We start from the raw sequence: 12,233 nt of genomic DNA, 5'->3' as shown, positions 1-12,233 counted from the left end.
TGGTTCTTTACATATCCAATTACCCCTCTTTGGCTGACAAAAGCACTTCTGTGCCTCAAACAAATCAATAGTTCCATCTTAAAGCCGTTAGCAGACAGTAATTCAAGTTCATTATTGAGGCATCTTGTTTGAAGGCACCTTGACTTCATCCTCACCATTCCTGAGACAGTTTTACGTTGCAACACTATCCAAGAGTGTACATGCCTAAACCTGCAGAGCATGCAAGCTAGAAGGTACTTTGGCTACCTCAGCCATGCTCCTCACAATGTGACCTAGATAACTATCTACATAGTGTGTTGGTACATAAAAATAGCTACTCCAACATGCTTCTCCCTTGGCCACTGGCGCAACAAGTGTGTTTTCATGTGTGAATGTTGCAATGTGTTAACTTCTGAGAGTTTTAAAACAGAAATGCTGGCTGGCTGGGCCAGCTTGGCTGTTAGATAAAGACAAAGCAGTGTGTACTCTCACTCACTGTCACAAACTGACTGAGGTGCCAGACAGAATGTGAGTAGACATTTGGTCCTCTCGTCGTTCTTTTAAGAAAAATAAAAGATTATCTGTTTCTGAGCCACAGTAAATAAATGATCCATGCACACAACTAGAGTGTCCACAGAAAGCCTTTTAAGGTTAATGAGTCTGGGTTTGAAAGCATTTCCGGGTTGTCCAAATATTTTGGGATCACGTATCATGCTCTGTGAATGGAGTTTGGCATGGGAGTATGGAAAAGAATTCCAAAGCCTGGTGAGCAGCTCCTGTAACTGAACTGGGCTAGTTTCATGGAGGGAAAAAATGAAGTGTTTATCTGGGCCTGTTATAGTATACCAGAAACACCAGATAAGATCATGGAATGAAAGCACCCAGAAGAAAGAGACAACACGATCTGACTGTGATCTAACAACAGTTTAGGGGGTGCTGAATGCAGGAGGCAGAGCCTTGTGGCTCAATAGCAATGAATTTATCAGAACATTACTCAGAAAATCATGTCAGATCAAATGGACTGAGGTAACATGTTGACTGATGTGAAACCTCAGAATAGATGCATTATCTGTTATATAGCACTCATAACTTCTATCAAAAGAGTGATCAATCTCTTAAACAATGGTTTACAGGAAAGCTGTTGAGAAATCCATTAAGTACCATGAGGACTGTGTGGGAAAAAAATTTAAAAAACAGCATTTAAAACCTGCTTAATAACTGACAAAATATCATTCTGGAAACATGAACACAACACTGCACACAGTGCTTACTTTCTGATTCTAATGACATATTTGACCTTTCGGCTGAACTCATGTTTCCTTAACTATCCTGGATGTAAATTTTCTCATTTGTGCTGTGTCACAGCTTCCCCTGACACAGTCCGTTAACTCAGTGACAGGTGCACTTGTGGCTAAAAAACATACCAGTTCAAGCATGCAAATGCAGCTGTTACTGTGGTGGCTTGTTAAACAACCAAACTTGCTTTCTGCTGTGCATTTAAATCTTTTCTAAATTGCTTCAGCATCTGCAGAAAGTTAGCATTAGAAGCATACAGACCTCAATGGGAAACCTCATGCTGTGATACTGTTATTCACGGCTTCCTCTTGTAAACATGTTCAGCATGCATGTACAGATGATCAAAGGTAAATCTTAACAGGGCACTGCCTGTTGGAGTAAAAAAAGTTTTGCACTGATGGGGAACATTGAAATAGCTTAGCTTCAAGTATGATTAACAAGGGTCAAGTGCTTGCTGCTACGCAAAATATACAGTAATTAACAAATTTGTTAGACCACCACCCAAAGTAAGGTTTATGCCACAACTGTCCTAAACAGCATTGGTAATTACCAAAATCATTTTTTATATTTCTGCAATGGTTTATACACCAATATGTAGAAGCCCTTTAACCCAAACGATATTTTTAATGCTAAAATATAATTATTATTTTTTTTATCCACGAAATTTCAAATTTACTGATTTACAAAAAAAAACTGAAAAAAATAGTAAAGCACATTATTATTTCTTGATTAATATGTCAAGTTCTAGTTATTTACTTGCATTCCTGAAGAGAAAAATGAGTTTTAGTGGTTGAATGTTATGCTTGATTCATTTCTGACTTCTCAGAGAAGCCCAGTGAGCTGGTTCAAATTTGGGTATAAAAGGTGAATTCAGTTTGAAATTCCTCATTCCAGTTAGAAACGTGGAGAGCTCACTGAAAATGAAAGAGTCCGTATTAAAGCACTTCATGATGCTGGATGGTCTCTGAGACAAATATGACAGGTGGTCTAATAAATTTGTTAAGCACTGTATGTAGCCTGATATTTGTTGAAGTTAAATTAACAGTATAATACAACTAGAAAAACACTCAGAGAGCGCAGACCTCCACCATTAGCCCTAGCTCCCAATAGTGAAGAATCCTGTAATAAATTCCTGGATCCGTCCCCATGTGCCCCCCACCATGGCATTCGCTGATTACTCCCTCCCCGGTGGGGTGGAAACACAGTGAGACAAAGCACTGGCTTCGCAGCAGGTGGACTGTCATGGCGGAAGCATTGCCTGCTGGTGCCAACAGATGCACTGACAGTCTCACCCATGGTCTCACTGGATGACTAGAAGTCATGGCAAAGGGTGAATATTCCTCTATTCCTCCCAGCATCGTGAGTATTCTTGCTACAATTTGCTGTCTTTCTCTCTGTTACGCTCCGACTCATCTCCTTGACTGGGCGTGCATCTTTCAAACTCTATAAACTTCACAACTTTGAATGAAACAAAGCCAAAATGCTGCTGGGATTGAAGTTACTCATGTCCGCCATCTCCTGGTGTAAAGTGGTAACAGCGCAGAGCCCTGCCAAAAGCCCTATCTCCCAATAGTACAGAATCCTTAAAAAAATACTGGATCCAGACGGTGACTCCGATCACTCCCCAAATGTAATGAGTTCTTCCTTATGCCATTTCTGACACTTCCTGAAAATTTCATGAAAATCTGCCCACAACTTTTTGAGTTATGTTGCTAACAAACTAACTAACAAACTAACCAACAAACCGACCTGATCACATAACCTCCTTGGCGGAGGCAATAATCTGTGTCTCACAATAGTGTGAAGTTGCCAAATAAATTAAAGTTTACACCAGTGAATTCAGGTTTTGAGATACTGCATACATCCCAAAAAAAAACACTAAATTAACCATCGATTATTATTTTACAAGCTGAAAATTAATCTATGGGTTATTAGAGGCCGATTTTAACTGCTTGGCAGACTGCACATTTAGGCATTATGATACAACACAGACTGTGATAATTACAAGTGTCGCATGAGTCGCATGTTGTTACTGAACTTCAAGTAAGATTATTCTACTCAGGATCTCTGTGGTTTTCCTAAATGTATCCACTACAGAAAAATATCACAGCTACTTTTTGCACTGTATCAAAAAAAAAAAAAAAAACTTTGTAGAAAAAGCACAGAAATTTGAGTTTAGCAGATGAGCAAGATGAGCAGCAGAGCTGAGTATGTGGGTTGTGACCACAAAAAATTTGCCAGATCTTCTCTGCCAATTCCAAACAGCTTATTCTGCCATTGACTCTTTTTTGGTGTTTGGATGATTAAAGTATGAAGAAACAAAATATACTGGCAATTTAAAAATGTATTCATTTAACCAAAAGGAGTCTCAGTAGCATATGGAAAAACCATACACAGCCACAGCAGCCTGGCATCTCCTCTTGATGCTGATTACCAGCCTGCAAGAGTACCTGGATGAAGCCAAGGACCTCTACCCCATACTGGAAGTCAGAAAATCGCCGCCATAGCTCATCTTCTCATACCGGAAGTCACTTGAACTGAACGTCTTCTTCGTCTTTATCTTCCTGCATCGCCACCACAGGTAGGTCCACCACATAAGGAAATACAGGTAGACAAAAAAATTTGTGAGTTTTCAGACTAACAAGCACAGCGATTACATAACTTTAATAAATTGATTGATGATCCGAATTCAAGTATCACTGAGCACAGATATAATATGCAACGGTAGATGGTCTGGCTGGCTGGCTGGCTGGAGGTTGATGTCGCCGCCATGTTGCCAGAGGCAAGACAGCTACGTCATTCAATACAGTAGCCAAGGATTGTGTAAGTTTTCGGAATAAATAGCTCAAACAACGGAATTACATGGATTTGGATTAATTATTTACAATAAATGATCCATATTAAAATAATAACTGATAGTGAAACATAAAAGCCGAATCCGCTTTCTTGTATTTTCTCAGTTAAGTGAAAAAATGTACTCCATGATTTAAAATAAAATAACTGTGTATATATATAACACAGTTTCATATATGTATTGATTTTTTTTTAAAAATATATATATATATATATCAGAAGTCGCGTTAACCGAATATTCTCCGTCACTGACAGATTTTTTTGAAGGTTGTCCGAGAATTTTGAAGGCTGTCTGTCATTTTTACAGACTGGAATAATGAGGGTGAACCTGCGTTTGTGGACACGCACACAGACAGATGCATAGACCTTTTCAATTTTGCACACATGGACTATCAAGGAGGTTATTTAATCTTTTAAAAAATCTTGCAGCCAGTGGGCTCTATCACTGACTTCGACACCATAGATAAGTGAAAGCGCATCGGCCTCCGTGCTGATAGCGCACTGAGAGGCTGCTGGAGGTGTCTTTGTAAGTCACAGAGGGATACAAGTCGGCATGCAGATTGTTAAGCAATGAGTATGCTGCACAAGCTGAAGACACGGTCTCATTAATGGTGGATGTCATTTTAGGTAGAAGAAATGTTTTCTTATGATTTATTTTCTGCAAAACTGTGAGCGGCCGCTTTGAAGAACCATCGGCAGACAAGGCTGAGCATTTACATAATAATAGCAAATAGTGCTCTTTTTATATACTATTCACCTTATCACAAGAAGAATGACAGTGTGAAATAACGGTGTGAAATAAAATGCTGCTGCTGGAAACCTGTGCAGGCTCTGTGAGGAGAATACAAGGTTTATTTAGTTCTTCATGGGTGCAGACTCGCTCATAGTGCCGTTATCTAAGACTCTGTAACTTTGATTCAGTTGCTGCTTCGTCATGTCTCCTCGTCTCACCGTCTGTCAGTCACATATCCATCAGCTGTTGGCTGTGATATTATCACTTAGAAGCTTAACATGTGTAGCACAACGGGCCGTTGTATACTGCAGCTGTAAACTTAGCAAAATAAATTCTGCTTGAGCGCCATAGAGTCTACTGTTAGCTCCAAAAACTTGAGTTCTAGCCCCAGTTAAAAGCGCCCTGTTTGTTGTCTGACAGCAGACAGAGCAGAGACACACACTGGCTCACCAATGCACTCACATTAACATTCCCACTCATCTCTGCGTCGTGCCCAACACTAGGGATGGGAAAAATTAATTGATGATCGATTAATTGGTCGTTTAGAATTTGGTCGATCACGGGGAATTTAGTCGATCTGATGTTAGCATTTAATAAAGAGACTAAACACATCTTACTCTGCACAACATCTACCATCATGACATTGTGAGTGGGTTTTAACAAAAGCACTAAGACATCTTACCCATCAGGGGGCGATTTAACTTAAGGAGAGAGAGAGAGGGCAAACAGGAGAAGTACTCGAGCAGCACAATGCATTATCTAAATTTGCCGAAATGCAAAATGAAGAGAGCGAAACAAAGCGTGGTGTGAGACTATTTCAGTTTGGAGAATCATTGAGAAACACACCCATTAGTTACCAATTTTTGTTATAAATGGAAATGTTATATATATATATATATATATATATATATATATATCAGTTTCCGTTAGCCGGCATTGGCCGGTAAAAAGGGCGGGAGTCTGGCAGATAAAAATATAACTGGCCAAAATGTCTGGCAGAAAACATGCCAATGACCAGATAAGTAAATACTGAATGCTTGCAGATTATATTTTGTGTAACCTAGAAGATAAATTGCGAGAATGCGTTAATATAAACTAAAAGTAGCCTGATCTTACTACACCTACTGTCCTGCAATGCTGGAGTTGTTTATCTCCTCAGCCGGCAAGCACATGGCTAATTATGTATGCAAGATGACGTAAAACCGAAGCCTTCTCTCTGAGTATGCGCAGTACTGCTGGGGACTATGTTGGAAAAGTTGGACCAGAACATTCTCGGAAAGCAGAATTTTAATCTAAGTGAGGTTTTCCTGGTTAACCAAAGGCTTAGTATAATCAGCGGTATGGAGGAATTTTGAGTATGTCATCGCTGCGGGTAATAAAGAACCTGAAACAAAGGGAATTGTATAGCTGAGCATCGTAAACACCGATGCAGCAGCAGAGAGAGAGAGGCCTCACTGAGAAGAGTTGAAGTGGACTTCGATAAACTACCTATGACCAATCCTCGGATAAAGTTGGATTGTAGTCAACACAGAATCACATCGTGCAGAACGACAGAGACCGCTGGAGCTGATAATGACGGCTCTGTCTCTCCTCCTCGTACATAGCTGGCTGTTAAGGCTCGGGATGTCCTGGATAATTAGCAGAAATAATCTTGGATAAGCCATTGATGAGAGGAGGACTGGACGGTACTATCAGCTGTGGAGCTTTTGTCTTTTCGGGACTAGTCCAAATAAACCAGGGTGGTTGGATTTACAGCTTTAGCAGAGGTCACATTTATATCATCATTAAAGACTGATATTAGCAACTGACGGTGAGACTAATTTTTCATTTGAAATGTAGAGTTTTAACATGGTGTACAGAGCACTGGTGAGTTATGTGTTTGGATGCTTAGTTGTTGTCATTGGACAATGGTATTTGGCTGTTGTAAGCTGCTAAGTTATGGTAGTAGCCAATGTGCTAACAGGCTAACGGTACTGATGTGAAGCTAACTGTTATTGTTTATGAGTTTAACGTGGGCGTATATTGTGTGACTGCCTGGGTGTGTAAGGAAAAGCTTGCAGCTTTATTTTGATACTTTAAACTTACACAAAGAATGATAAGAGAAAGTCGTTGTGCAGTCATTTCTAGGGTTTTAATCATGTGTTCGTGTCTACCAGTTTGTAATAACAGGGTAATAATTACTTAGGTTTACTGTTGGCTTGGTTTTTACTGTCTTGGTTTTGGTTCAGGTCTGGAAATAAAAATGTGCTCTCTCTCCCGTTTGGCGCAGACTTGTATGTATCTCTGTATCACAGATTATCAGATTTATGCATTTTGCTGCTATTAATGCAGCAAAATAGTGTTAAAGCAAATGTCCGGTAGTTGTTTTAAATGGCTGTAATTCTTGAGGACTGTCGGCCATTTTGACCGAGGACAAAAAAGTCTAGCAGAAACGCTGATATATATATGTGTGTGTGTGTGTTTTTATGTAGATATATATATATATATATCTACATAAAAACACACATTTTCATACATACATAATGATTAATCAATTAATTGATCGTTAACATTATAGATGCTCAAGTTGGCAGGTTTCTTCCAAACGCCCATCCCTACCCAACACTGTCAAAGCTCATATGAGGAAAAAAGACCAAAAAATGATAAATAAGCTATTTCTGTAAATTACAGCAAAGGTTACTGACACAAAATATTTCCTTTGAGTGTTTTAAATATAGATGTCTTTAAAGAGGATGAGAAATAGATTGATTTTACTGATGCAGCTCTTTATATTTCAGTCTGTTGTAAATAGTTTTTTGAAGTACTTTCAAAATAATCTAAATGCTTTTCCCATTATTATTGTAATTGTAGCAATGAGTGCATAGTGTAGTAAAATAAAGATGTGTGGGCTATTAAAATGAAAGGTCTGGTTTGAAGAGCATTAAAATGTACAGTTTGACTCAGAGTTACACAAGACAAACTGTGTGTAAGCATTGATAGCTTATTCAGTAAAATAGGAGTTTAAACATTTCTGAATACACCTGAATGCTTTGCAATTATGACTTTCAGCTGTGTAAAGGACGTATTTTCCACCCATGTATTTTTTTTCCAAAATTTTTAAAACAGTGTAAAATCTTGTCTCATGGGCCCAAATCTTGTCTTGTGAGATAAGCGTCTCGTTACACCCCTACATAGGAGTTAAATGATGATAAATCTAAATAAAGTGTGTTATATTACCATTATTGTAGGAATTAAATCAGTCTGATGTTGTTGCATGCATGTCTGAGACGGAGCAGAGCCTGTGCGACTGTTGGAGGAGTATGTGATTGTCACAAGTTGTCCTTTCTTGTTTCATTATTATAATTCAGCGTGTGGTAATGATAAGAAATAAGAAATAATAAGCATACAAAAATGCATATGGGCATATTATGTCTGTGCTCAGTGATAATTGAATTTGATTTATTAAAATTAATGTTATGTAATCGCTGTGCTTGTTAGTCTGAAAACTCACATATATTTCGTCTACTTGTATTTCCTTATGTGACGGACCTGCCTGTGGCGGTGATGCATGAAGAAAAAACGAAGAAAAAGTTCAGTTCAAGTGACTTCTGGTATAAGAAGAAGAGATATGGCAGCGATTTTCTGTCCTCCGGTATGGGGTAGAGGTCCTTGGCTACATCCAGGTCCCTCTCCAAGTCTGGTCACACACTACTGTGGGATGGCATCCCATTCTTCAAACTGCATTTGTAGTAAGTCAGTCAATGAGGTTGTGTTGGTCACTCTGGCATGAACAGCACAGCTAAGCTGATCCCACAAATGTTCAATTGGGTTGAGGTCAGGACTGCTGGCAGGCCATTTCAGCCTCTCCTCCCAAATCCTGGAGATGGCCGCTGATAAACTCTGTGGGGACGGAAATTGTCATCTTGGAGGATAGAGTTGGGTATGGATGTGGGATTGCCACTGGCTGCAGAATCTCATCTTGATATCTCTCTGCATTGAGATTGCCTCCAATGATGACTATTGGGCGCCTGATTGTCAGCACCTGGGGATACCAGAAGCTCAAAACAAGAGTCAATAACAACAGCAAAATATGCTGTTTGATATTGGCAGAGAATATTTGGGATATTTTTCATGGGCGCAGCCCACCTACTCATCACACAAATTAACATTCATTACAAGTGTGGCACTATTTAAAAGGGAAATAAACAGGCTTTCCCACAGTATAAGATTTATTGCCAAGAAGCACTGTTACAACAAATAAATAATCCACCAAACACAAAGTTTCATTACTTTTTGTGCTAAGTTTATGAAATTGTAACTTATTTTTGGGGCATATATCATATCTGCAACTTTCTGTAGACACAAATCCCTTGTTCAAGTAAAGAAAAACCAAGAGTAGCGACTCACGTGTACATGTGTATTAATTATTTAGGGCCCATAGGGGTATTTAATTGTAATGTGTGATTAGTTCCTTCATTGGCCACCATAATGAATATGTCTGGTGTAACACAATCTAAATGAATTTCTATCTACCTATTCTATATCTATTCTATCAGTCTAACTGCTCCTCCACTTATTTCTAAAGCAAGATGTTAAAAAAAAAAAAAGAAGAAGCGGGCATATTTCAAAAGCGTGTCGCACAATTTTCACAATTATATTGTGAAAACAATTGCAGTGCTGATTCAGACCACACCTCCTTCTGCTATTTCAAAACCAAAAACCTTTGCAAAGCTTTGAGCTTAATTTCAGCATTAATCACATGTTAGAGCAAGTATGTACATGACTGTGGTGCCAGAAAACATGACCATTACAATACTGGCCGCTGAAGTTACTGTATCCTAAATCACAAGTCTACTGCCCCTATCCTAATTCAGCACATTCACAGAAACTGAAAACAACAAGAAAATAAAGTAACACTAGCCTACATATCCCAACCTGTTTACAAAGGTGAGAAAAAAGGTGCAGCTCCATTAATGTAGCTAATGAATTTGCTTAAACACGTGTTGCAATTTTTATGTTTAAGACATCAATTTCTCCTAAAAGAAGATGAGGGGATAACTTTGACAGTAAAAGTTAAAATGTTCACTCCCTTCCTGTTGGTAACCTTTGGCCTCCACAGTATTTTCTTCTTTAACAGGCTAGTCAACAAAACACACCCATGTCCAAAAAATTAAAACAGAAGGAGCGTCCATCAAATGAACTGGTGAACACATTGTGTCTATAATTGACTGTCAGGGGATTATAGAAGGAAATTTGAGATGAATATTGGTATTTGTCCCGGCGGGGTGAGCAACAAAGGGCTTGCCGAGGCATGTTTTCATCGGCTTGTCTGACAGAAGATGAACAAGGTTGTAAGGTAATGTTTCAAAATGTAATTAAATGTATTTAAAGCCTCGTACACGTGCTCTAGCCAAACGAAACTTGTGAGAAAATATGTTCTGTTTAAAATAAATCTGTATCCTTTTTAATTTTACAAAGTCGACAATAGCCTTTGAGCCAAAGATTTTCAAGTTAACGTTTAACGGTTCTAACGGTCAACATGCACCCACCTATCCCATTACACTCACCTGCAGGAGGAAGTCAGAGGGTTTTTATTCATTCGAAGACTATTTTACCCGATATCTTACGATACAGCAGTTTGCTATCCCGAAGCGTGTCACTACTTCCCTCTTTCTCTCTTCCAACATCCTTCACCGTAGTTCCACCGACGAGCTGGGGGCGGAACTAACGTAACGATTCATCCCACAGAGGGACGGGGCCAAGTCCCGCCCAACAACGGCCGGCCGTGTGTGAGAAAACTACAGAAGCCGCCACAGTCAAAACTAGATTTAAAAAAGAAAACCTCTAACGACTTCAAGCCGATAAAGACGAATAGCAGCAAGTATGGCTTATCTGTCCCACTTATAGGCTACAATGGACCAATTGTATTAATTGTACGCGCTGTCAACTCTGATTTATAATAATTATAAGCATGTAACTACGGAGGAAAACAAAACAAAACCAGAGGTGGAAAGTACACCACTGTTGTACTCAAGTAAAAGTATTGGTCCATAAATCTACAAGTAAAAGTAAAAACAATTTAATCTACAGCACTGAGTAGCAACAGAGGAGTTGTACAACAAAAATATTTCCTTAGTGGCAAGAACAGCAAGAGAATATATCTCCAACCTGTTTTTTTCAGGTAAAGTCTCACCTCTATGACAAAGTTAAACACACAGCAAAATCGACAGTGTTAATTAAACTCTTACATAGTTAAATTAAGCACTTTAACTATTTGTAGTGTGTACCAATACAGACACCTTCAGACTACACTTTTGAAAGGGTGAAACATTTTACAATATGACAGAGTTGCAGTTACTCTTGAAAATCTATGGCAAGCTGGGTCTCCTCTGGCCACAACAAATTAGAGTCACCCTCATAGCAAGGCAATTCATACTGATGAAGAATACAAACTATACGTCCTTTAGGACCACCCATAGTAACAGGCTGAAGATCTAACTCAGTGGATAACTTCACTCATGGTGCAAATGTGTCTTAAATTAAAAGAACTACAATCCATCAGACGCATGACCGAAAGAGCCCCACTGTACAACATCCAGACACAACAAAACACATCTAAACATTGCCCACATGTCCCTCCAGATTTGACATCAAAGTAAGCAGATCTGAAATCAGTTTAGTTTTCAAAGGGTTAAAGTAACACTGGTGGATCAACACTGTAAAATAACTAACACTGAATACTCTGAATGGAGTTAAAATTACACAATGAGAGTTAAAATGAACTCAGAAATGTAACAGACATAAATTCTCCAGTTTTTGCTGTTTTGGGATGTTATGTGGAATCGTTCTTTTGCTGTGGGCTACTGTGTAGTCAACAGAGCTGGAAAAAGTACAAGAGTATAGTTCTCAAGTAAAAGTACAGAGTCTATCATTAAAACTTACTTAAGTAGAAGCACTGAACTCAAAAAAGTAAAAATAGCCACAAACACTACTATGAAATTGGTTACTTTCCACCCCTATCATTGAGTAAATTGTACTTTAGAATTCAAGTTCAATTTTGTTGAATCAATATAAGCCCAAAAATCCCTTTTTGACTTGATTATGTAGCCAAACCTTGGCTACATAATAGTAGCTGACTAGATTTATTGTTTTGTATCACCCTGTTATACCAAATAACTTACAGAAATAAAATTATGGTTTTAATCTTTTCAAAGTTGAATCAAATATGCTTAACAAAAAAAAAAAAAAAAAAAAAAAAAAAAAAAAACGGTGGTGAACGGCTCCTCTCTCTTCACTGCAGGACAGAAAGATATAGATCTTTCATACCATCAGCAGTAAGACTATATAATTCCACCATAAACAGATGAGACTCCAGACAAATGAATTTCCCTTT

The 12,233-nt window shown here is 38.5% G+C and overlaps 1 protein-coding gene across 4 annotated transcripts in view; it reads right to left on the bottom strand.

Moving 5' to 3' along the window:
- The window catches only part of LOC121508376 (inactive rhomboid protein 2-like), a 59,856-nt gene extending 49,317 nt beyond the window's left edge, over window positions 1-10,539 (bottom strand). Inside the window, exons 1-2 of one of the 4 annotated variants that reach the window (XM_041785180.1) lie at window positions 10,408-10,533; window positions 3,798-3,839 (exon numbers count right to left, since the gene is read on the bottom strand). The gene's annotated coding sequence lies outside the window, so the exon portion shown is untranslated. The other 3 variants (XM_041785178.1, XM_041785179.1, XM_041785181.1) reach the window with 3 other exon arrangements.
- Window positions 10,540-12,233: the final 1,694 nt, after the last annotated feature.

Source organism: Cheilinus undulatus, linkage group 4 (genome assembly GCF_018320785.1).
Source record: "Cheilinus undulatus linkage group 4, ASM1832078v1, whole genome shotgun sequence".
Lineage (NCBI taxonomy): Eukaryota > Metazoa > Chordata > Actinopteri > Labriformes > Labridae > Cheilinus > Cheilinus undulatus.
The sequence above is the reverse complement of the archived record's forward strand: the minus strand, read 5'-3'. Positions and strand labels throughout refer to the sequence as shown.